This window comes from Staurois parvus, unplaced genomic scaffold, assembly GCF_062004578.1.
Source record: "Staurois parvus isolate SC_StPar_1 unplaced genomic scaffold, SC_StPar_1.0 ptg000394l, whole genome shotgun sequence".
In the NCBI taxonomy this organism is placed as follows: Eukaryota; Metazoa; Chordata; class Amphibia; order Anura; family Ranidae; genus Staurois; species Staurois parvus.
The window spans coordinates 4,823,560-4,848,422 of NW_028318190.1; the positions used below are offsets into that span (position 1 = coordinate 4,823,560).

General features: G+C 44.9%; 1 pseudogene; it reads right to left on the reverse strand.

Moving 5' to 3' along the window:
* Nucleotides 1–600: 600 nt before the first annotated feature.
* On the reverse strand, nt 601–718 carry LOC149455430 (U2 spliceosomal RNA; annotated as a pseudogene).
* Nucleotides 719–24,863: the final 24,145 nt, after the last annotated feature.

Below are 24,863 nucleotides of genomic sequence, written 5' to 3' on the forward strand. Positions count from 1 at the left end.
GTGGCCAGCCGAAGCCAGCCACTCAGTACTTGGCCAGGGGGTTCTCCCGAAGAGAAAACCCCCTAGGGACAGGGGAGGAAGGAACCAAAAGGCCACACATCCTCCCCCTAGACTTCAGGGTAGGCCCAAGGACCCACACCCTCCATCCTGTGAGGAAATAAAACACACACATAAGAGTGAAAGTGACAAACAGTGGGAGAAATAATAAATTAAATAAATAAAAAGTGGTCGTGCCAAATGTGCACAGACCAGGCCCTGAGGCCTGTAGCAAAAATTGCTCCGAACTTAGCCAAAAGGCCTGGTCCTGAGGGCGCTGTGAGGAAAAAGTGTTTGAACACAGTGACCATGTGCCTTTTCACACGCTGGGGTCCCACACCCAAGTGTTACTAAGAGCATCCCTGAGGCGACCACTCGGGGGCACTGGTTCACGGACTTTCTGCCCTCCCGGCCCCTGGCCAGACCGAGGTAGATCCGCTCAGATCAGGAGGAACTGGGCCCCTACGGTATTCCCGGGGGAATTACTCTCGGGCCCCAACAGCCTGTGGGTGCCTCAATTTCTGTTCCAGCCGGTACTAGCCGTCAGGACCCCCATCATTCCAGCAGGGGTACTATACAAACAGCCATCCCCGCAAAGCTAGAATGACCATGGAGCACCCCTGCTGGACACTGATAAGAACAGATACTACACTTGATCTTAGCCAAAAGGCCGAGAAGCGATACGTACGTACACATACTAGGGCTGATTTAGACAGGAGCCAGTTACCCTACCAGCATGTCTTTGGAAACTGGAGTACCTGGAGAAAACCCACGCAGGCACAGGGAGAACATGCAAATTTCATGCAGGTGGTGCTGTGGCTGAGATTTTAACCAACAACCCTAGTACTACCAGGCAGGAGTGCTAACCATTTAGTCACTGTGCTGCCCAGATTAAATCGCACCAAAAGAAAGCTCTATTTGTGTGAAAAAAATGCAAAAAATTTCATAAGGGTACAGTATTGCATGACTTCTCAATTGTCATTCAAAGTGTGAGAGCGTTAAACACAGTCTGCTGAGGACATATCTTTCTCAGTAGCAGAAGCATAGGAAGTAGTAGACTGTCTAGAGATGCACAGCTGGAGACCCTGCAGCAGTATGGGCACAAGTAGTAGTAGACTGGGGCAGTCTATAGGTACACAGCTGGGCTCTATGCATTAAGCTGCAGTACAGAAAGAAGCTCTATCCCAAATCCTAAGGCAGGATAAGTCCATCCAGTCCAAGACTCTCTACTCTCAGCTCACAGATCCATCCCCTAGACTACTTAAAGAGGATTCCCCCCCAAAAATTTTTTATAAAAATAAAAGTCAGCAGCTACAAATACTGTAGCTGCTGACTTTTAATATTAGAGCACTTTCTGTCCAGGCATCCAGCGGTGTCCTCACCCCAGGCCTTTAATCGGCTATTGGGTGCTGGCCCCACCATCTTGACTAAGGGAAACCGGCAATGAAGCTTTGCGCCTTAACAGTTTCGTACTGCACGGGCACGAAGTGCAAGTGCATTTTGTGAATGGGCCGCAGTCTTCTGGGACCTGTGAAGTGTCCCAGAAGGGTGCGGGGGGAAAGAGGGTGAGGCCAAACTTCTTTAGTTTGCCACAGTAAACTGAGCCGAAAATGGGAGAAAATGGTACCCACTCCCCCAGAAAAGGTGCCAAATGTGGCAGCGGGGGTGTGTGTGTGTGGGGGGGGGGGGGGGGGGGGAGGCGGACAAGCAGAGCTTCCCTTTTGGGTGGAACTCTTCTTTAACAGCAACCTAATTCCATATGGGCACACCTCCTTAGGGATTGGCTAGGCTTTGCTGAATATTCAGATTGGACATTTCAATCCTCCTGCCCTAAGCTCTAGAAACGTCTCCTAGAAGCAGAGGGAAGTAATCAAACTCTCAGCCTGTAAAGCTCTAAGGCTAGGTTCACACCTATGCAGGTTGCGTTTGAAGCATTTGTGCATTGCGTTTGGACGCTTTTGTTTTTGATGCATTTTTGCCGCTTTTTTGATGTGTTTTGTGGGGGGGGTTTCATTCTTTTTCATTTTTCTTGTTGCTAGGCAGCACATCAAAAACACGTAAAAAATGCAGCAAAAACACAATACATGCTTTTCTGCAGCGTTCCCATCGAAGTCTATAGAACCAAAAATGCAACGTTTTGCTTTAAAAAAAGTCCTTGAACCTTTCCAAAAAATGAACCGGGTGAAAACGCACAGGTATGAACATGTCCTATAGGAAATCCTATTAAATGGATTGTACTGCGTTTCTGCAAAATGCAAAACGCTGCAGAAAACGCTTAGGTGTGAACCTCGGGTAAGTAAACCAAACCAAGCAATCACTGTTCCGCTGATTACAGCAAAAGTCAAATCTAAATTTAGCTAGCAGCCTAACTAGGAGGGTGCTACATCCAGGGGTAGACTGACCATTTGGAAACTCGGGCACTGCCTGAGGGCCTGGGGTCAGTAAGGGGCCCCATGAGATGCCCCTGGTACCTTTTTCATATGCTTTTTTGAGTTTGGGCAAGGACACAGGGGCCCCATGATCCCCTATTGCCCGGGGGCCCCATGAGTTGTCAGTCCGCCCCTGGCTACATCCATTCATATGTATTTTCACTATGAGAAGGTTGTGAAGAAAATGTTACATATATCATTTAGTACCCAGACCTAGCAGCCATGTGTTGTAGATGGTAAAATCATTCATATCGCATCCTTTATGGGTAGATTATTAGATTAGATTATGATATAGATACTTTTTTATTATCCAAAATACAAAGGAAAAAACAGCATAATCTTGAATATGCGTGTGAACATAAAAATAGAACAGACAGAGGGTAAAAAAAGGAAGATTTTTATACTAGTGTTGCATGTGCATCCCATTTCAACATTTACATATGTCACAATACCCTGCCATGATGTGAGTTTGGGAAATGAAGGTAGAATAGATTCGCATTCAGGGCCAGTCCACACTGAGGCCTTTTTCGTTTGATTTTACCTTGCTAAAAAAAAAACGCAAGAAAATTTATTACCCTTTAAGCCTGGGTTCGCACTTGTGCAGTGTGACATATTGCATGTGATTTGCACAAGAACAGCACCGCCTTCCTGTGCAAATCACAGGCAAAATCTGTGCGGTGCGATTTGAGCCATACATTTTGTATGGCTCAAATCGCACCGCATCCACGCCAAAAAGATGCAGGACCCTTTTTTTGGTCCGCACTAGAATCGGATTGCATGGGTATTCACACCTATGTGATCCGGTTCTGCACATCGCACCGCATTTTGCGGACTGATTTCGGGGTGTTATTAACTTACCATACACACCCGCAGCGGTGAACGGGGTGCGACTGTGATGCGGTGCGGAATTTGCACAGAAACCGCTGCGAATTCCGCATTGCAACAGTGTGAACCCAAGCTAAATCCTATGGGACACTTCATACCACTGTGCTGTGGGTGCGGTGCATTTTAAAAAGTCCTGCTTGCATTATCTTGAAAACCACACCGAAAATGCAGGTCTCCATTGAAATAAATAGAAAACGTGGCAAATATGCATAAAAAATGCACCTGTGTTGCGTTTTTGGTGCGTTTTTTGAGTCACATGTCCAAGATTTACAGGTGCATGCTAGATAATGGGCACCCAGAAAATGCACTGGAAATGTATCAAAAGCGCATATGCGTTTTGGATACTTTTTTTCAGCAGAAATGTGTGAAAGCAGCCTTAGACTTAAGTTCTAGATAATTGTTTCTGAGCTGAGAAAGATGTGTTTTAGGCTTTCTCCGAGGTTTTGTAACTGGAGTCTGGAGCTTATAGGTTCTTAAGGGGTTTCTTTGCTAAAGCTGGAGAGTGCAAAATCCGGCACACATCTGCATAGAAACCAATCAGCTTCCAGGTTTTATGGCCAAAGCTTAATTGAACAAGCTGAGGTTTATTTATTTATATACTTATATAGCGCCGTTGATGTACGCAGCGCTTTACATATATATTGTACATTCACAGTTCCTAACCCTCAAGGGGTGTACAATCTAAGGTCCCTAACTTACATTCATACATACACATACTAGGGACAATTTAGACAGGAGCCAATTAACCTACCAACATGTCTATGGAGTGTGGGAGGAAACCAGAGTACCTAGAGGAAACCCACGCAGGCACAGGGAGAACATGCAAACTCTAGGCAGGTGGTCCCATTGTTGGAGTTCGAACCAATGACCCTGGTACTGCCAGGTGGAACTGCCTACCATTTAGCTACTGTGCTGACCCCCTGTTAGAAGCTGATTGGTTTCTATGCAGAAGTGAGCCTGATTTTGCACTCTCCAGATTTAGTAAATCAACCCCTTATGAACCTTCAAGCTCTAAACTCCAATTACAAAACCCCAGAAAAAGCCTAAAACACAGCTTTCTCTGCTCAGAAACAGTTATCTAGAACTTCACATTTAACCACTTGTCCTCCTGAGGATTTACCCTCCTTCCTGACCAGGCCATTTTTTGCATTACAGCGCTGCGTTACTTTAACTGACAAATGCGCGGTCATGCAAAGCTGCAACCACGTGAAATTTATGTCCTTTTTTTCCCACAAATTGAGCTTTCTTTCGGTGGTATTTGATCGCCTGTGCAGTTTTTATTTTTGTGCGCTATAAGCAAAAAAGACCAACAATTTTGAGAAAAAAACAATATTTTGGACTTTTTGCTATTAAACATGTCCAGTAAAAAATGTAAAAAAATCAAATTTTGTCAGAAATTTAGTCCAAAATGTATTCTGCTACATGTCTTTGCTAAAAAAAAATCCCAATACGTGTAAATTAATTGGTTTCCGTGAAAGTTATAGCGTTTACAAATGGCGGCATAGATAATGGGATTTTTTTTTCTACTAGTAATGGCGGCGATCAGCAACTTTTAGCGGGACTGCGGGACTGCAGCGGACATTCTGACACTGGGGGGAACTAACTTGGTGTCACTGACACCCCAGTGACACAAATACAGTGATCAGTGCTAAAAAAAGCACTGACACTGTATTAATGACACTGGGCAGGAAGGGGTTAATGCGAGGGACGATCAAAGGGTTAACTGTGTGCTGGGAGTGTTTTACTAGGGGGTGGGGGATGTGTTCTTCACTGTAAGCACACGGATTGGGATGGCTGTACTGTGCACAGCCATCCCGAACAGTGTGCTCGAGCTGACAGGGAGGAAGATTGTTTGTAAACAAAACAATCTTCCTCCTCGTTGGAGATGCTCGGTAATCACCAGGCGCCGGCGGGTAATTACCGGCCAAGACCTGGTGATTGACATCCACAGCCGCGAATGGAGGTGTGGATAGGGCGCGCGCATGGCTCAATCGCGCCCCCTACCCGGAAATGCAGAATGACATATATATACAGTATATCTGCTATAGGGCGGTCCTTAAGCGGTTAATAAATAAACCCCTAAGTGTCTTGGGTGGAACAGAACCTTCAATCCTATGTGTACAGTTTGCTGGACTCCTGTAGCCTGTGTGAGTACAAGGGTATGCAGGGTCGTTATAAACCAAGTCTGAGAATAGCTCAGGTCTGCCATTTGCAGCCAGAGACTGTATCCCTTGTGAGGGCGATTTCATACGTGAGGACTGGGAAAGTCAGGACAGCTATCAGAGTCTGGGAGACTGAGAAAGCTAAGGCAGGGGGCTGGAGGGAGTCGGGAAGTCTCTGGAAGAGGGAGCAAGCTTCAGGTGTAGAAAGGTGGTCTTTTGTCTCCACTGCAGGTGGTGCTTATCCCAAGCGGTACTGCAGCCTGAGGGGAAGTCTAGGGAAACTGACAGTCTCTATGGTTCCCTTGGTTCCTGGTTGGCTATACTGCATCCAGGTGACCCTGGCAGCCATCTTGGGTTAAACGGAGTCTTTTTAAGTCCCTGTCCCTAGGTTTTGGTACATTTTGGTGAAGTGACTAGTGTAGGGAGAGCATTCCTGTCTGTCAGTGACAGCACTAGTGGTAGGGACATGTATCAGAGGGGTAGGGTCAGCTCAGGGCTTATGTCTTTACCAGCAAGCTCCTTTTGGGTTTGATGGACCAGGCCGCATTCCACCCTCCTCAGCAGTGCAGCAGAGTTTGAGCCTACTATCGCTACTCTCCACTACATTGACTGTAAGTTCCCGGTTGGGTAAGCTCCCTGCCGGGTCGTTGTACTGTTTGCAATCTCTTTAATACATCAGTCACTGCCCTCTGGGCCTCTGTGTGTTTACTGCCGCTGCACTTACCCAACACAGGTGCTGTCAATCACCTGGTCCCAGCCGGTGATTACTCACCAGTGCCCGGTGACTTACGATGATCTCCAACAACTCCGACGGGAACACCCTAGACCTTGTCTTCTCTCATCTCTGCACTCCCTACAACCTCACAAACACCCCCTTTCCTCTCTCTGATCACAACCTCATTATCTTCTCCGTCTCCTCCTCCTCAAACACCTATCCCTCCAAACATCAAACTATCACCAGCAGAAACCTCCGCAACTTGAACCCTGCCCCTTTCCACTCTGCAGCTGACCAACTTTACCCCAGTATCCTTCCCCTGTCCTGCCCTGACCTGGCCACTACTGTTTATAACAACTCGCTGTCAGCCACTCTAGACTCGCTAGCCCCCCCAACTACACGAAACATTAGACCCCGACCGCTACAACCCTGGCAGACTGTCCACACCAAAAATCTCAAATGTCGCAGTCATGCGCTGGAGCAACTATGGTGAAAAACCAAATCCCAACAAGCGTTCACCCGATTTAAATCAGCGTTCCTAACATACACTTCCTCCCTTCACGCTGCCAAGCAAGCCTACTTTGTTACCCTCATTAATACCTTCTCCTCCAGTCCTCGCCGGCTCTTCTCTACTTTTAACTCTCTACTCTCTCCGCCCCCACCTCTACCCAGTACCTCACTCACCACCCACGAGATTGCTAACCACTTCAAAAACAAGATCGACGCAATTCGTAGAGACATCGCCACTGCTCAGACTTCCACCCCACCTAGCATTCCTCACACTAAAACCCCCTCAACACTCCACTTCATCGACCTCGCCACTACTCAGACCTCCACCCCATCTAGCACTCCTCACACTAAAACCCGCTCAACACTCCACTCCTTCGACCTCGCTACTACTAAAGAGGTCACTAAGGTCTTCTCAGAAGCCCGCCTCACCACCTGCCCCCTTGACCCTGTCCCCTCACAAGTCCTACGATCACCCTTTTCTTCCATCCTACGCTCCCTCACTCACATCTTTAATCTTTCCCTCTCTACTGGCACCTTCCCCTCCCCTCTAAAGCATGCGCACATCACTCCCATACTTAAAAAACCTACCCTGGATCCCACCGTCCTGAACAACCTTAGACCCATCTCCCTGCTGCCATTTACATCCAAACTCCTAAAGCGCTTAGTCTATAATCGCCTGAATTCCCACCTAACCATCAACAACCTCCTTAATCCCCTACAGTCTGGCTTCCGCCCCCTACACTCCACCGAAACTGCCCTACTCAAACTCACCAACGACCTGCTTACCGCCAAAACTAATGGCCACTACTCAGTGCTCCTACTCCTCGACCTCTCTGCGGCTTTCGACACGGTTGACCATCTCCTCCTCCTCAAAAAACTACACTCTCTTGGCCTCTGAGACTCCGCTCTCTCCTGGCTCTCTTCCTATCACAGCGCTCCTTCAGTGTTACCTATAACGCTGCCACCTCCTCTTCACTCCCCCTCTCTGTTGGGGTCCCTCAAGGTTCTGTCCTTGGGCCCCTTCTCTTCTCCATCTACACCTCCTCCCTTGGCCAATTTCCACGGCTTCAAGTACCATCTCTATGCCGACGATACGCAAATCTATCTCTCTACCCCTCACCTCACCCCTTCAGTCTCCACCCGTATCACAAGCCTACTGAGTGACATATCGGATTGGATGTCATCCACTTCCTCAAACTAAATCTTTCCAAAACTGAGCTCCTTGTTTTCCCCCCAGCCCGCGCCCCCCCCCCCGGACTTCTCCATCAAGACCAACAACACTACCAACAGTCCCACGCCTCAAGCCAGAGTACTAGGTGTCATCCTAGACTCCAATCTGTCCTTCCAGCCCCAGGTCCAATCGCTGACAAACTCATGCAGACTTCACCTCCGCAACATCTCCAAAATACGACCGTTCCTAACCCCGGAAACCACTAAGCTACTCATTCACTCCCTTATTATATCTCGCCTTGACTACTGTAACTCCTTCCTTATCGGCCTACCTTACCGCAGGCTATCCCCGCTTCAGTCTATTTTGAATGCTGCGGCCAGACTCATCCACCTTACTAACCGCTCCATATCTGCCACCCCCCTCTGCCAATCCCTCCACTGGCTTCTGATTGCCCAACGGATAAAATTCAAACCGCTAACACTGATGTATAAAGCTGTTCATAATACTACTCCAAACTACCGCTCTGGTATCCAAATACCACCCAAAACATACTCTCCGCTCCTCACAAGACCTCCTACTCTCTAGCTCCCTGGTTTCCTCCTCCCATGCTTGTCTCCAGGACATCTCCAGGGCGTCCCCCATCCTCTGGAATTCCCTACCCCAATCAATCAGACTATAACCTACTCTGCTCACCTTTAGGCACACTCTGAAAATCTATCTCTTCAGGGAAGCCTACCCCGCCCTCAGCTATTTACTGAACTCATCCACTCTTCCTACCACTCTACCCCCACAGCTATTTCCTCCTGTACCACTATCCCCTCCATCCTAGATTGTAAGCTCCAAGGAGCAGGGCCTTCGAACCCCTCGTGTATTGAATCGTATTGTTACTGTACTGTCTCGTGTATTGTCTCCCCCCAAAATTTAAAGCGCTGAGCAAACTGTTGGCTCTATATAAATCCTGTATAATAATAATAATAATAACATGGGGGGAGAACTGCTTTGGATGGCTGTGCACAGCACAGCCATCCAAAGCAGTGTGCTTACAGTGAAGCACACAGACACAGCCCCCTATGTAAAACACTACCAGCACACAATTAACCCTTTGATCGCCCCTCATGTTAACCCCTTCCTGCCCAGTGCCATTAGTACAGTGTCAGTGCTTTTTTTTAGCACTGGTCACTGTGTTGGTGTCACTGGGGATGTCAGTGACACCAAGTCAGTTCCCCCCAGTGTCAGAATGTCCACCACAGTCCTGCAGTCCTGCTATAAGTCGCTGATCGCCACCAATACTAGTTAAAAAAAAAAAATTCCAGTATCTATACCGCCGTTTGTAAACACTATAACTTTCACGTATACCAATTAATTTACACGTATTGGGATTTTTTTAAGCAAAGACATGTAGCAGAATACATTTTGGCCGAAATTTATGCCGAAATTAGATTTTTAAATTTTTTTTACTGGACATGATTAAAAGTCAAAACTATTGTTATTTCTGAAAATTGTCAGCCTTTTTTTTTTATAGCGCCAAAAATAAAAAAACGCATAGGCGATCAAATACCACCGAAAGAAATCTAAATTCATGGGAAAAAAAGGACGTAAATTTAATTTGAGTGCAGCGTGGCATGACTGCGCAATTGTCAGTTAAAGCAATGCAGCGCCGTAATGCAAAAAATGGCCTGGTCAGGAAGGGGGGTAAATCCTCAGGAGGACAGGTGGTCAGAAGTGGGCCTATGGGGAGAGGTGCTGCAACCAAGGCTGATGAAGCCATAGTGCTGCTGACATGAGAGACAGGTAGCTCAGTATTTTCAGTGATTGTGTTTTTGCTGATGCCGGAAAATCCCCTGCATTGGAACCATTTGCTTTACTTAATAAAAGCGGGCTGCCATGCCCTTAAACTGCAGTTCGGACTGACATATCTTACTAAACAAATGCAACTTCACTCACAAGCTAACAATCCCCCAGATTACAGGCAGGGTTTCTCAATCTTTCTTCTATTGTGGTACTGACTGCCAAACCCTGGAGAACCCCGAACCACAACTGTTGTAAGTAACCATCACCACTAAGCTAAATATAATTCTCAATCTGACTGCAAATTAAAGAGGTATTGAAATACAAAACTGTAATAATTGCAGCTTACCAATCATTAGATGTGGTGGCTGCTTTCATTTTCTTTTTTTGGCTTTTTTTCTTCTTTATTTGACCTGGTGATCTGGCCACTAACACACTCCCTGTATAAGGCCTGGTTTACACCTATGCATGTTGCAATCCATCATTCCATATTCCATCATTCCATCAAAAACTGGCTACACTTAATTGCAGTGCGATTTCTGAAGACTTTATTGCTACTTGTGAAGATTTTCAATGATTTATTGCCATTTGCAGTGCGATTTCCATTATATTCTATGTATGTGAAATCATAACAAAACTTCAGAAAAAGTAATGCAAGAACTACTTTAGAAATTGCACTGCAGCAAATCAGCAAATGCCTGGTCACACTGGTGCGTTTTTAGGTACAATTTGCGAATAGAAATCACACCTGAAATCGCATCTAATGAATGTGGATGTCAGTGTCTTAACATATGCGATTTGCTACAGGGCGATTTCTAAAGTAGTTCTTGCATTACTTTTACTTCAGCTTGGTTGTGATTAGAACTCAAGCAATGTTGATGTGGCAACCTCCTTTGTTGTGCCTTTGTATTCTGACAGCAGGGCCCCCCTTGCCAGAACTGATCAGTGCTCGCAGCCACAAGGTCATTTATTTATGGATACAGTCCAATTTCTGCAAACATCACTTAGCATATTGGGCTCCATCAAGGCTGCTGTTAGAAACAATGGGGCCCCATACAGCCAACCCCCAATGGGGCCCCCTGCCCCCCCCAAAAAAAACAAAACAAAAAAAAAAAAAAAAACATCAGATATGAATGAACACAGTGAGTTATTGGTACTGATCACTCACTGTGTTCATACAGAAAAAGTAGGGGCTGGTAAATGTGGAATATGTACCGGACCACTACCGCACTCTCCATTCTGAAGGATCCTATTGCGTGCTTACAGCTGCTGGTGGGAAGGAGAGCAGGGAAGCCTGCAGCACTACAGGGGTGGCCTGGTAGGAAACATATGGTGCACAGGTAGGGTGATGGATGCAGCGGGGGGGGGGGGGGGGGGGGAATTACAGGAACCAATCACTTGTATGGAGCAGTTAAAAGCCAGCTGCAGAGTGAGCCAAACAAGGGATCGGTTCCAGTAATTTTCCCTCCATTGTACTGATCACCCTTCCTGCCCACATCATATTCACCCAGCCACTTGGGCCCCCCTTGCTGGCCTGGGCCCCGTACAGGAGGACTGGTGGTAACCCCTTATCCATGGCCCTGGGCTCCATTCACAGAAGCAGATCACTTGCGGGATTTAGGTGCCTGGACACATTTTGCCTAAATATTGCATGCAATTCTGAAACTGTCAATTCACTATACCGTTTTGCGGTATTTACGCTCAAGCGCTCAAAACGTTCTGTAAAAACAGCATGAAAAGGCGTTAAACTCAATTCACAGAAGGAAATAGATAATTAAATGCATGCGGTAATTAAGTAGTGGTCCAGGCATGAGGTATTTAAGAAATGTAAAAATATAATAGGCAATTTTGAGTAGCTTCTGCCTTTTTAGATCAGTTCTCTCAACAATAATGCATAGAAACCTAGAAACCATAGAAACCTAAACATGGAAATCATTGGAAAAGCTTTTTTTTTGTTTTGGATAGAGTGGAGGTGGATTAGAACACCTGTCTGGTTTTTATTGTTGTCCCCCAGTTCGATTCACCCTCTCTATTTATCTTATTTATCACTATCATCAAAAGTGAAAGTAAATCCCACAGTTTTGGTTGTCCCCAAAAAGGTAATAGAGAGGAAATTTTCCAATGGGGACTCAGATGGCAAAAAATTAAGAAAAAGACAACAAAAAAACAGAGGGGGTATAACCCTCCTTTATGTCATCCAAAATGGGGGGAAAACTGTTGCCTATAGTTCTCCTGTAAGGCATTTTTCAGGTTGCTCCCGAGCTTAGTACATGAAGTAAAGCTTCACTTTACAAGGAATACCCAATTGCATACAAAGGAAAAAAACAGCAATTTTTGCTTGCATATGGCTGAATGATGAAAGTCAGCAGAGCTTCGCCTCATTTACTAAGCTCTGGAATGTTGCAAAGTGCTCAGTCTATGTGCTTTTAGCAAATAAACCCCATAAAATTTTGTAAATCCACCTCATTACATGTAGAAAAATATACTTATTTTTCTTGTCATTTCACCAGATTTTTAGAGGACCTTTTTTAGCGACTATACAAACATATACATCATTTGCTGCAAAAAAAACCCAAAAAACCAAAAAAACTCCCAATCACTCCAAACATAATACATATCACAATGGTCTAATCCAGGGGTCACCAAACTTTCTACAGAAAGGGCCAGTTAATGGTGTTTCAGACTTTAGGGGGTGCCGGACTGCTGGAAGTCAGAGAAGAAAATGTTGTGGTTTCACTAGGAGTAAACAATGCTCGATTTTTGGAATTAGGGGAGGTATAGTGCCCCGTCAATGGCATCAGTGGAAGGAATTGTGGCCCATTGTTGGTGTCAGTGGGTGGAATAGTGGCCTGTCATTGGTGTCAGTGGGAAGAACAGTGCCTCACCACTGGTGTAAACTGGAGGAATGGTGCCCCATGGTTGGTGTCATTGGAAGGAATTGTATCCCAGCACTGGTGTCAGTGAGAGGAATTGTGTCCCAATGTAGGTGTCAGTGGAAGGAATAGTGCCCAACTGCTGGTGTCAGTGGAAGTTATAGTTCCCCATCATTGGTGTCAGCGGGAGGAATAGTGCCCCATCATTGGTGTCAATGGAAGGAATTGTGGCCCATTGTTGGTGTCAGTGGGTGGAATAGTGGCCTGCCATTGGTGTCAGTGGGAAGAACAGTGCCTCACCACTGGTGTTAATTGGAGGAATGGTACCCCATGGTTGATATCATTGGAAGGAATTATATCCCAGCACTGGTGTCAGTGAGAGGAATTGTGTCCCAATGTAGGTGTCAGTGGAAGGAATAGTGCCTAACTGCTGGTGTCAGTGGAAGGAATTGTGCCCTTTCCTTTGTGTTTTTGGGAGGAATTGTACCCCATTGTAGTTGTCAGTGAGAGAAATAGTGCCCCATCATTGATGTCATTGGGAGGAATGGTGCCCCATTGTTGGTGATATTGGGTGGAATTGTATACCATCATTTGTGTAAATGGGAGGATTTGTGCCCCATTGTTGATGTTAGTGGCAGGAATGATGTTCCATTGATCGAGTCAGTGAATGGAATAGAGCCCCAAGGGCTGGATAAAAGCAAGCAACGGGCCACACCCAGCCCCCAGGCCACAGTTTGGAGACCACTGGTCTAATCCCTTGTTAGAACATATGTAGTGTGTATACTTTACTTTTTCACAATTATTTTTAGAGATATCTTCCCACTAACAAGTTCCCACTGACATCATTGATCTTTTTATCTATCTATAATGGGGGAATTCTTCATAGTGACCACAAGTGTAAGGAGCATTCTTCCCACTGGCCATCACATTAATGTATTATCATGTATCATGAGTTGTAGATATAGCCATTTTAGCAGGGGTTTCCTGAGACCGGAAAGTTATTTCAAGGATTCCTCTGTGTTGAAAAGGTTGAGAAAGGCTGTTTGAAAGTGTAACACCCCAGTCACATCAAGCCTGACTCTGAAATCATGTGACTTACAGTGAAGTCGCACAATTTCAAAGTCGGGTGACTTGCCGATTTCAGGTGCAATTTTCAAGATATCTGACACAGATGTCTATGCAAATCGCACCAAAAGTAGTGCATGTACTACTTTAGAAATCGGTGTGGCTCCGGCCAAGTTGGAACCGCACTGATATGACCGCTGTAATTGCGGGCAATAGGGTGCGACTTGGCATGCGATTTGCAAGTTTCATGGCATGCAAATCGCATGCCATGTTGCACCCAGTGCGATCAAGGTCTAAAGGAAAAACTTTCTTTTTCATTTTGAATAGAGTAATTGAGGCTTAGAATCCCTGTTAGTTTTTCTTTTTAATTTTTTTGCCATCTGTGTCCCCATTGGAAAATGTCCCCTCTATTACTGTTCTGGGGCCACCCCAAAATTTGGGATTTTCTTTTACATTACTTTTCAATTATAATGGTAAACAGGACAAATACGGTGAATCTTCCTAATGGAGACAGGCTGCAGTAAAAAAATAGGTGTTCTAATACCTCTCCATACTATCCAAAACAAACAAAAAAAAAGTTTTTCCTTTAGTTATACTTTATGTAAATACAAAATATCTTTCTAAATGTCAAATATTGAATGAAAATTGTATCAAAAATCACACACATATATAAATACCCTTCTTCCACCAATAAAAAAGGCAACATTGTATTTTTTATTGGTGGAAGAAAGGTATTTGTATATGTGTGTGATTTTTTATACTATTTTCATTCAATAGGTGACATTTAGAAAAATATTTTGTATTTACCTAATTTAAGTTAGTTGTTTTTGATACACCATGTGTGTCCTGTGGAAGCAGCTTCCCTGTGACTGGTATTCCAGGCACCTTTTTTGTTTTGTATAAATACATAGGACCACAGTGACTTAGGCCCCTTTCATACTGACAGTCCGATCCTGTCACTTTTTCAGGCGGACCCAATCAGACCATCCATATCTCTCTATGGAGCAGCAGGTGTCCGCTAACACCTGCCGGCATCTGATCCGATCCTGTAAGTTAAAAACAGATGGATGGCAGATTTGATCAGATTGGACGGCAGTTGGGTGGAAACAGACAGTCGGTCCATTGCCATCCGATTGCCCCATAGAAGACAGCAGGCTGTGTCTGTGTCCGTTTTGCAGCAGTGGAGCGAACACAGACCTGTCATCCACTTGCTCAGCAGGAGTCAGTGAAGACTGACACTGAGCACTTGGATTTGCCCCGTCTGAAATGGGCCTTAGTTGGCATATTTCTATGGCTTAAACAATTTTACCTCTTTATTAGCAATAAAAACCGACAGGGGTTCTAATCCTTCTCCACTGTATCCATCCCACTGGATATCGCATGAAATTTCATGAGATAAATACCACATATTGTATTTCAGAAAAATACCACATGCGGTATTTTAGTAGTGCTTTTTTGTGAATGCCAAAATTTGTTTTGAAAAACACTGAGCAGTATTTTAGTGCATTTCTTAACCACTTCAATACCGGGCAGTTATACCCCCTTCCTGCCCATGCCGATTTTCAGCTTTCAGCGCTGTCGCACTTTGAATGACAATTGCGTGGTCATGCGATACTGTACCCATATGACGTTTTTATAAATTTTTTCACACAAATAGAGCTTTCTTTTGGTGGTATTTAATCACCACTGGGTTTTTAATTTTTTGCTAAATAAACAAAAAAACACCTGAAACTTTTGAAAAAAACACCTTTCTTCGTTTCTGTTATAAAATTTAGCAAATAAATAACATTTCTTCATAAATTTAGGTCAAAATGTATTCTGCTACATTTCTTTGGTGAAAATAATAATAATTGAATTTGTATTTTTTTTTTAAATGTTTCTATTTTTTTTTTTATTTTGTATTACATTTTTTCAACTATTTTATTTTTCAGCACACAGCGACCAAAGCAACACAATGTTACCATAGTAACATTGAACTACTCTAGGCAAGTGAGCAGGATTTTTTTTTTCTTAACACATTAGAATTGCTAATACCAATGTATTTCATTGATATTTGCAATCTTTGTTACTGAATGAAACTGATTAATTCAGTCTTTTGTTGTGATTAGCTGTGATTGGGCAAAGCTGATAACATGATACAGATGGGCTGTGATTGGCCCTGTCTGTATCATGTGACTGCCTTGACCAGTCACAGCTAACAAAATAATTGTATACAATGGATGGCATGACAGGAAGCTATCCATTGTATACAATTGACACATGATCTGCTGTGATTGGTCACAGCGGTCACGTGATACTGGCAACGGGCAGTGTAATGATATGTCATTGGCTGTGTCCCGTGGACACAGCCAGTGACAGATCGTGCCGCTGCGCTGCCCTGAGGCCACAAGAGCGCCTTGTTTTGACAGGACGTCATATGACCGCCCAGACACAACGGCGAGTGTCTTGCCCGGCCGTCAGTCTGCTATAGGCTGTTAAAGTGGTCAATTTATAGGTATAGTTGATCCAGAGAATATCTGATTGCCTCTTGGGGGATCAGGAAGGAATTTTTTCCCCTGCAGGAGCAAATTGGATTGTGATTTGCTGTTTTTTTTTTCCTTCCTCTGGATCAATTGAGGGTGTAGGATTATAAGGTTGTTTTTTTTTTGGTTGACCTGGATGGACTTTTGTCTTTTTTCAGCCAGACTACCTATGCAACTATGACACCACTTCGTAAATAGAGCCCAACGTCCTCAATGAATGATTCAGTGTACCAGGTTGAAGTTTTTGGACTCATGCTATTGTTTCCCCTCAAGAACAGCTGTTATTAACTGGCTTTGTCCCTCTTCACACATAAACATGCACACTTGAACAATCAGGGCATGCCTGTTTATGGAAAGGTCTTCTGTATCTCTTGATCTGTCAGAAGTTGGATCATACCTGTATGGCCCACTGCCATCTGATGTCTAGCTGATAGTTTTAGTAACATAATCCTACAACTAACAAATAAAGGAAGTAAACAGTGGTCATCTAGCCCAAGATCCATTTCACAATAGTAAATTACACAATTTATTTTGCTTGCTACTAGAATCCATTTTCAGGAGCTTGTTTGAAGGAGCTAAACACTCTCAGGAAAAAAACATTTCTTAAGACTACACAGAAAATTTGGCAGCTTATATATTTGACACCTGATACAATTTCGGTAAATTAAATAGTTATACCTAATGGACTGCTAGGGAAGCTGGATAACATTGTACAATGCTACTACAGTGATAGCTACAATATTCAAGCTCGTACTCATACTCTGTGCAAGTGGCTGCCCTACTGCTCACTGACCACAGGGGGACACTGGCTCGGGACCACCACCGTTCATAGAACACTGTGGCTGATTTACTAAGGCTAGGTTCACATATGTGCGGGTGGTGCCGCTGCGGATCCACACAAAAATCTAAGCAGTCTCACTACCTGCACAGAAGAATGCAGACCTGTGGGCGGGTGCCATTAATTCTAATAGCCTGCCACCCGCATTGGATATTGCAACCGTACTCCCGTGCGGGCTGCAGTTTCAGAAGTGCAGTGACTTCTTCCTGTGTGTCCCGGGGCATAGGAGTCCATTCAAATGAATGGGCTCTCGTGGCCACGCAAAACGCGGACTGCAGGAACGCAGATATGTGAATCAGGGGTTAAACTGGAAAGTGCAAAATCTGGTGCAGCTGTGCATGGTCACCAGTCAGCTTCTAACTTTAGCTTGTTCAATTGACAAAAAAACCTGGAAGCTGGTTGGTTTTATGCAGAAGTGCACCAGGTTTTCTATTCAGTTTTAGTAAATCAACCCACCTTGTATTTTGTTTTCTTCAATACAAGGCATTTTCTGATTGGACCAGGTGGAACGAAGTGCATCATGAATGGTGGCGGTGTTGAGCCAGCACCCTATGGTGAATGTGCAGTGGGGCAGCTGTTCGCATAGGGATTGATTTACTAAAGGCAAATAGACTGTGCACTTTACAAAGTGCAGTTGCATGCTACAAGTGCCGTTGTGTCAGAGCTTAGTAGCTGAGGAAAAACTTCACTTTGCAAAGACTACCCAAAGACGTGCAAGGAAAATTATGATTGGATGATGGAAGTCAAGAGAGCTTCTGCTCATTTACTAATCTCTGGAACAACTGCTTTTGCAGAGTGCAACTACACTTTGCAAAGTGCACAGTCTATTTGCCTTTAGTAAATCATCCCTATAGTACCTGAGCAGGACAGTACAGACTAAGACTATCACTGTAGTAATACCAACTACTACAGCGATTTCCAGATTCCTCAGTGGCCCGTCAGGTACAGGGGTGGACTGACAACTCATGGGGCCCCCGGGCAATAGGGGATCATGGGGCCCCTGTGTCCTTGCCCAAACTCAAAAAAGCCTATGAATAAGGTAGCAGGGGCATCTCATGGGGCCCCTTTCTGACCCCGGGCCCATGGGCAGTGCCTGAGTTTCCAAATGGTCAGTCCACCCCTGGTCAGGTATGAGATATCCATACTTACAATATTCCAAGCTGTACTAATTTCACTATAAAATACTGTTACTTTAATTATTTTCAAAGGGTAAAAACTGGGAATGCACTTGCCCACTCTTAAACACAGTAAATGCACATGTAGCCTATTTATGCATGTTCAGATATTTCTAGGCAGAAGCACTGCTTGAACTTAAGTGTGATGAATGTACAGATCAATACTAAGGATGGGTGGTGACGCAGCAGCTGAGAGTGGGGTGTGGAACTAGTTGTTGGCTTGGGGAACAAAATAAATCATGTGTGTCACATGGCCAGAACTCAGCGATCATGGCATATGGTTAACTATTTAGTCACCAGGATGTTAACAATAAACCTAATCAATATCTTACAAAAATCAGTTACAGAAGTATAGTTTATTAATATATTGCCAATTATCTGAAGATGATTTAAACTTCTACTATCTCTTGTTTAATATTGAGGGATGGATTTTAGATCCAAGCACAATGATGGCTTTGATGATTTTTGTGTGGGATGGATTTCTCTGTAAAACTTTTTTTTTGTTTTTTTGCCTATTAAATGTAAATTAATATTAAACAGTTTCCCTTGTACCAATCAATATATTAGAAAATTTAACAGGTAGTGTATATGTAGCTGTGATTTTTTTGTGCCTGAAATAATATAAGGGAATATTGATGTTTGACCATATTTGATGGCCTCTGGCAGAACTGTGGATGAGGGGGTACCTCCAGTCCTCCTGTTTGGGGCCCAGTAGGGGGGCCCCCGGGTGAATCAGATGTGGACAGGGAAGGTGATCAAATGGTGGGGGGCAATTACTGAAACCGATCCCCTGTGTGGCTCACTTTGCAGTAGCTGAAAGCTGGCTCCTTCTCATCCCCCCCCCCCCCCACTGGAGTTCAGCTGCTGCAGAGAGAACCATACAGGGGATTGGTTCCAGTAATTGCCCTTGTCCCCCCCCATCATACCCATCACCCTCCGTGTGCACCATATATTTCCCCATGCTGCCCAAGCTCCCCTGTATGCCCTTGTGACGGCGATCATAAATATTCTTTTATTTTTCTGCTGTTTTTTTTAAATCAACATTGTGTCAAGCAGTCAGCTTGTTTGCTTAATTAAATCTATGAGTTCCTGTGCCCCGCAGGGGGTGGGAGTTGAGGTTGATCGCAGCGGGAGGCACAGACGGCACAGTGTCCTGCAGCTGGAAAAAGCCAGGTGTGTTGGCACCGGGTGCTTGAGGTTTGGTTGAATTGGAGGGACAATATAATGTCCTTATGCTGGCAATATAATGTTCCTAAGCTGGCTTCTTCTCCTCTCCCCCCACTGGCATTCAGCTGCTGCAGAGAGAACCATACAGGGGATCGGTTCCAGTAATTGCTCCCCCCCACCATCCCCATCACCCTCCGTGTGCACCACACATTTCCCCATGCTGCCCAAGCCCCCCTGTGTGCTCTTGTGACAGAGATCAGAAATATTCTTTTATTTTTCTGCTGTTTTGTTGAAATCAACAGTGTGTCAAGCAGTCAGCTTGTCTGCTTAATTAAATCTATGAGTTACTGTGCCCTGCAGGGGGTGGGATATGAGGTTGATCTCAATGGGAGGCATAGACAGCACGGATTCCTGCAGCTGGAAAAAGCCAAGTGTGTTGGCACCGGGTGCTTGAGGTTTGGTTGAATTGAAGGACAATATAATGTCCCTATGCTAGCAGAAAGGGGCAGAATGTTCAGAGCTTAAGTCAGTGATGGAGGAACTCATGGCTGCAGGTCTTGCTAGAAGATGCATTGAACTACTGAGACAGATAGTTCTGTATTGGCTGTGCTTTGCTTTTTGCACTGCTGCGACTTGTAGTTCTGCATTGTCTGTGTGGCATTCCAGAAGCTGCAACTTTCCTCTACCCTCTGCTCCTCTGTCAACTGTTGCCTGTGTGGACTTGAAGCTGCGGCCATGACACACAGCCTTCCAAGGTCCCGTGATGAGTTGGTGAAGTACCTCTGTCCTCTGGACCTTCTCCATGCCACTCTGCCTAGACTTCCTCTTCTGAAGCCACTGTTGGATGGTGAGTCCCTGAATTGCTGCCCTGTGCTCCTGGACTGTGCTGTACCAGTTTGTGGCCTGCCACTCTGGGCCCCGATTGTTGCTCTTTGACTCTGGACTTAGCTCTGCTGTGCTAGAGTGCCACCCTGTGCCAAGGACTTAGCCCATGTTTTGCTGGATCCCTGCCATCTCTGCTGTGTTTTCCTTGTGTGGATTAACCCTTTGTCTGCCAGAACGCTGCCATCTCTGCTGTGTGCCCAGCCGGTGTTATGGACTTAACCCTTTGTCTGCTGCAGTCCTGCCATCCCTGTGGTGTGTTCTGCCCTGTGTTACAGATTTAACTCCTCGCCCACCAGAACTCTGCTACCCCTGCTTTGTGTCCAGCCTGTGTTACAGATTTAACCCTTTGCCTACCAGAACTCTGCTGTCCCTGCCTTGTGTGTACTCCTGCTCTCCATCCATATTGGATATTTTCAGACCTCCCTGAAGCAATCTCAATGTGACTCTGGTGATCAGAGTTACTTGTAAATCACACAGGGAGATTTTCCAGCTTTTTGGGAAATCTCCTGAGCCAGCTCAATTCTTTCCTCTGCTATGGAACAGATGAAATGATTACAGTGTCTTGCCAAAAGTTTTTCCGTTATGGATAAAGTGAGGAAGGTTAAGAATTGCTGGATTTTTTAAAAAGATTTCCTTTCTTTTACTGTGAAAGTGACAATGGTTTGAGTAGTCGGGAAGTGAGGGGAAATCTCCAACAGGAACACAGACAGAAATAAAAACACTTTTCTTTATTAAAGTGGGGGACATCTAGAGCCCCTGTTAGAGTTTTATTGGTGTCTGTCCTTGTTGGAGATTTTCCATCACTTCCTGTCTGGTAAAATCATTAATATTGGAGCAGTATGAGAGGAAATCAAACAAAACTACGGATGACAATGAAACTTGACAGGCCTCTAATGCCTCACCAATCTATCCAAAACAAAAATGATAGTTTTGGCTGAAGATACACTTTAAAGAATTGCAGTTAGGATGCTGGTGGAACATAAATTCCTGGCACAGTTATTATTTGGCAATGAGCTCTTAGTGCTGGGAACAAGTAAAAAATGTTGTTGCTTCTCAACTATCCCTAAAACTAAAATATCCAAAGCTGGCCATACATGGTTTAGTTTTTTTTCGTTCAGCCTGCTGGAGAAAAGCTGAACCCAAATGTGTGGATGGGGGAATCCTCCCCGATCCAACAAAAATGTGGTTGTATTATGACAGCGGAGAGGCTCTGTCAGAATACACAGATCAGTGCTACAGCCATGGACTGCAGCAGCTGATTAAGGTGTCCTTTTATGACACAGAGAATAGCTGCGATTCAACGGATCTCAGCTATTCTCTGGTCATTCACAGTTTATGACACTCAGGAGATCATGTCAGCCCTTCTCTGGAGATCTGTGTTCTCCCTCCAGATTCTCCAACCCAGAGCTGGAGAATCAGAGGGACCACAAACTAAGCAGAGATAATTTACCTCTGCTTAGTAAACTGATCTTTTACTGTAATCTTGCGAGATTATAGTAAAATCAGCCGTTTTCCAGAGTTTGTAGACCGTTCTTCAGCGTTTGGAGACCGTTCTCCCTTCGTTCGGAGAACTGCTTCATAAACTGCATTCACAGGAGAACTGTGTTCTCCGAGAATGCCGGAGAACTGAGCAGCGATCTATTACCGCTGGTTCATAAATGGACACCTATGTGGCTATTAGGTTTAACAAAAGTGGCCACATATGTTGGATCAGCTGAATTTTGATTAATGCATGACCAGCTTAACACTAAAACAATACAATGTAAATAGGCAAAGTGACAAATTTTCTTAACCCCTTACAACTAAAGATGGACTCCATGGAAGGTAAAAAAAGATTTTGTGCAGTAGAACTACCCCCCACACTGCAAGGGTTAAATGCCTATTTGGTCTAGAGCAGGGCTTAAAATTTCAAGTCCTGAGCTACTAGCCAGGCCTTAGAGTTACTCGCCACAAAACAAACACACACAGAGACACCTGTACACACACACACAGACATGTACATACACAAACATGTACACACACGCACAGAGACACATGTACACACACACACATACAGACACATGTATACACACACAGGCACTTAAAGACACGCATACACACAGATACATGTACATACACAGAAATATACATGCACAGACACATGTACATACACACATACACACAGACACATGTACATACATACACAGAGACATGTACATACATACACACAGACACATGTACACACACACAGACGCAAGTATACACACACATACATGTACATACACGCAGACACATGTACAGATACACACATGTACATACACACAGACACATGTACAATTGTACACACACACGCCACCACCCCCACCACCCCATAAAAAGGTGCAGTACTTTGTTGTTCACTCACAGGGCCAGGTACTGCACTCTAGGGGGAGGCAGAGAGCACAGCACACACTCCTTGCTTTGCTTTCACTGCGCTCAGTTTTTGAGCAGTCTGACGGCTCCTAGTGCCAATGACAGATCCGGCCTTAGCTCCGAGCCTGCTCAGCAAGATGGCCCTGGGGGACACACTCGCCCCCCACCATAATTTCCACTCACCATTGGCGAGCAGGCGCGTGGAAATTTCAAGCCCTGGTCTAGAGCAGTGGTCCCCAAACTGTGGCCTGGGGGCCAAATGTGGCCCTTTGCTTGCTTTTATGTGGCCCTTGGGTCATTATTCCTCCCACTGTCAGCAACAATGGGGCATAGTTCCTGCCCCTGACACCGACAAAAGGACACTATTTCTCCTATTGATATCAATTATGGGGCACTATTCCTCCTATTGATACAAATAATGGGACACTATTCCTCCTATTGATACCAATTATGGGGCACTTTTCCTAATATTGATACCAATGATGGGGCACTATTCCTCCCATTGACACCAATGATGGGGCACTATTCCACCCACTAACACCAATGATGGGGCAATATTCTTCCCACTGACACCAATGATGCGGCACTGTCTCTCTCACTAATACCAATGATGGGGCATTATTCCTTACATTGACACTAACAATGTGGCACTATTACTCTCATTAACACCAACGATGGGCAAAATTACTCCCATTGACACCAATGATGGGGCACTATTCCTCCCACTAACACCAATGATGGGGAACTATTCCTTCTATGACACCAATGATGGGGCACTATTCCTCCCACTGACACTAACGATGGGGCACTATTCCTTCCACTAACGCCAACAATGGGATGCTATTCCTACCACTGACACCAATGATGGAGCACTTTACTCCCACTAATACCAATGATGGAGCACTGTTTACTCCCACTGACGGCAGGACATTTTCTTCTCCCACTGGTCACAGTCTCACCTCCAAAAATTTGAATGACAGTAAATTGGCCTTTTGTTTAGAAAGTTTGGAAACCCCTGGTCTAGAGGAACAAGTAAACTAGTTTTTCTTACCTGATCCTCCACTCCCACAGCTTTCTCTGAGCTGCAAGACCAGACTCTTCTCATCTATGCTCTGGCACTCATGGCTCACGGCACTTGATGTCTACTGACATCATCAAGTCCAATGCAGGGTTCATAAGGACAGTCCTCTGCTGAGGCAAAGGGGAGCACAAGCTGATAACAGTGGGTGGGACGTTAAGGGGTAAGGTTAGATAAAACTTGCTGCTATGGGTCAAAAGAGTGTAAAGCACAGATTTCATGGGTCAGGAGTAAGTAATGCCCAGAGTGTAGGGGTCAGAAATAAGTAACACCCAGAGTGCAAGGGTCAGGAGTAAGTAACTCCCAAAGTGCAGGGGCCAGAAATAAGTAAGGTCCAGAGTGCAGGGGTAAGGAGTAACAAACACCCAGAGTGCAGGGGTCAGGAACAAGTAATGCCCAGAGTGCAGGGATCAGGATTAAGTAATGCCCAGTAATAGTCTACAATCGTAGGCTTCTCTAGCGATGCCATTTTGTACTGATGCTTGTGCAGTGAGTTGGAGCCTGTGCACTGCAATGCCCAGGATTAATCCAGGGAAGCCCATTTCCTGGTGTAGATGGATGCGGTTCAACCATTGTGGCTCCAACCTCCATCTTGGCAAAGGGTCAACCATCTTTTACAAATATATTCCCCCTCATTCTCCCTCTCCCTCTCTAAGAGTCACAGTGACGTCTGGTTGTGTGTGTGTGTTGGAAGTGTCACAGGCTGGTCAGGCCACAGCAGGGAGCTCCAAGCTATAAACCAGCTTTAAGCTGGGTGCCGGGCGGGCTGGGAAGCTGAGTAATCTGGCATCTTGTAAAAAGATAGCCCTAGCCTTTCCCTGAGTTCAAACACATTCCAGAGGAGCAGAGACTAGATAACACTTTTAAAATCCATTTCCCCCTATGTCTCATATCTTGTAATATGAGAGACTTAAAAAAAAAACAGGTAGATCTTCAGATTAGCAACGAGAAGACAAATAGTTTGATAGGTCACACTCCCTGACTGGAATACCTAGGACAGCAGAAAAGAACATCTCTGTAACCCTTTGAGTATGTATTTCATATTTCATATCTAACCGTTCCTCAGATGCGTCTGCATAGTAATCTACCCGCGGGTGGAATGTCACTTGTGCATAGGAAAAGTTATGAGCCTATATATGAACTACGAGAGAATTTGGCTCTAGTTTAGGTCTA